Genomic DNA, 2,322 nt, shown 5'->3' on the forward strand with positions numbered 1-2,322 from the left:
AAAAAATTAATAAAATTATATTTTTTGTTTTTTTATAAAATTCTAAAAACAGAAATTACTTTAAAAAAAACACAAAATAAACAAGGCTAATTTTTTTTGGTATGGAAAAAATATTAGTGTTTTTGTTGAAAATGGGAGTATTTAGTGTAATTACAGATGGGTGGATTTTTTGGATGGGAAGCCAACAGGTGGGGGGCGTGTTGCAACACGTGGGGGGCGTGATGGACACGTGGCAGCATTCTGGCCAACACGTGGGGAGCGTGTTGGACACGTGGCAGCTTCTTAGCCAACACGTGGGAGACGTGTTGAATGATTTCCATACTATTGTAATACACTTTAAATATCAATATTCAACCAAAGTCCAAAACACCATCTCTCCTTCCATATTAAAAATAATTTCTGAATAAACAACCCCTAAATAATTCAAATAACTTAGACTTATGGTTCGTTGAATATATACATGTCATAGCAAAAGGAACAGATATGATTGAAATTTGAAAGACAATGTAAGAGTTTTACCGGAATCTTTAATGCAAGCCTTTATGTTGAATGATTTAATGAAGTGAAATTTGTTTTGGACATTTGGTGCATGGTTAGAGAAGTTTATATAATAAGTGCTGAGGGTATTTTGGTCAACATGTTCATTTGAAATTTAATACACTTATGTTTCCGTCCTTTTATTAGTACAGTAGACTTTAAATAAACACTTCAATTAAGGTCGGTTGAATATTCGTTCTATTTTCAAAGTATAACTTTTAATTTTTGGATTTATCTATCATATGTTTTAAGAGTATAAGTTAAAAATTATAAATTAATTTTTTTTATTAAAAATATAAAAAATTTAAGTTTTTAATGTATTTATTTTATATTTATTAAATAAAAAATTTAAAAATAAATTTATCATGTGTTTTAAAGACACATTTTAGTTAAATTTTTATTTTTTTATTTTAAGCGTTTTTTTTTTATGAATGGTTAAAATTTTTTTAACATTTTTTTTCTGACTAGTCTAATGATAATAGGAAGATAATTACTATGACATGCATATCACCACCAAACACTATTTTGTTTCATCTTAATTTTTTTCCCATTTTTTCTTAATACACTTATCAAATACTATCTTATGCAATTGAAATTGCACTCATTTCAATTGGAAATGTTTCATTTTTATTTGAGCTATTTTGTTAAAAAAATTGCTAGCTGTTAGTACTTTAAAAGTACTATTTAGGAATTTGAAAAAGAAAAATTTATCATTGAAATGTGAAATAGTGAGACTATTTGATCTATCTTTTTATATTTTAAAAAATAATATAAGATAAACAATATAAAATATTTTTTTTTTCTAAATTCTAAGAACCTTTTTTTTTAATTAGGTTTCTGCACTAATTTTTTTTTCAATTAAGTCCCTCTTAGTAGTAATTGGCTTAATTTTATAAGGACCCAACTAAAAAAAAGAATTGATACAAGAACCTAAATAAAAGGAAAAAAATATAGGGACCCAATTAAAAAAAAATTGGTACAGGAGCTCAATTAAAAAAATATATATATAAGGACTTAATTGAAAATTTTGTGAAACTACAGCAGAATAATTAAACCTTTAATATATTAAAAATATAAAAAAATATATTTTTATGATAAATTAATTTATATATTCTTAAAACACAATTAACATGAATAAACCGTACCTACCCTTAAGTTTTCGATATGAAGGCACATAGAGTGAAAATTCAAAAACATAATCTATTTTGTACCATTCTTAATCATTTTATTTTTATTAGGAAAGACCTATATTTGGTTGGACCCCTCATTAAAATATAGGAATTTGGTAGGGACATTAGTGGTATTTTCATGGGTACCAATTTCAAAGTTGATAAGAGCAATTAAATGAACGCAGACATTATGTGCGGCATTGTTTTAATTGATATTCTCAATTTCTTGTCATATAAATTATGATTTCACACTATATAAAATTTAAGATAAAAACATATATATAATATAAGTTCATACTTTATAAAATCATTTGAAAAAAAATCAAGAGTATCAATTTGTAGCATTTTTTAATTTGGAGGCAAAGTTGTAACTGTAGAGAGCAGGAAAACGGGTAATGCTAGGAAGATAAAAAAAACTATCAGAACTTGTCTTATTTAGCATTCATTAATTGTCGTAACAATTAATAAATGTTAAATAAGACAAGTTATGGTTATTTTTGGCTGATTTTTTTTTGTTACCAAATATTTCCGACACACAAAATATTAGATAAGTGGTGTATGGTCTAGGAAGATTGAGTCTTTGACTCTTAATTTTCATATTAATATAGCTACATGT

General features: G+C 25.5%; 1 protein-coding gene across 1 annotated transcript in view; it reads right to left on the minus strand.

The window, feature by feature from the left end:
- LOC107614070 (omega-hydroxypalmitate O-feruloyl transferase) overlaps positions 1–666 on the minus strand; it is a 6,760-nt gene extending 6,094 nt beyond the window's left edge. Inside the window, exon 1 of the mRNA XM_016316296.2 lies at positions 520–666. The gene's annotated coding sequence lies outside the window, so the exon portion shown is untranslated. The remainder of the gene's footprint in view (positions 1–519) is intronic.

The sequence above is a fragment of the Arachis ipaensis genome, chromosome B08 (assembly GCF_000816755.2).
Source record: "Arachis ipaensis cultivar K30076 chromosome B08, Araip1.1, whole genome shotgun sequence".
NCBI classification, from domain to species: domain Eukaryota; kingdom Viridiplantae; phylum Streptophyta; class Magnoliopsida; order Fabales; family Fabaceae; genus Arachis; species Arachis ipaensis.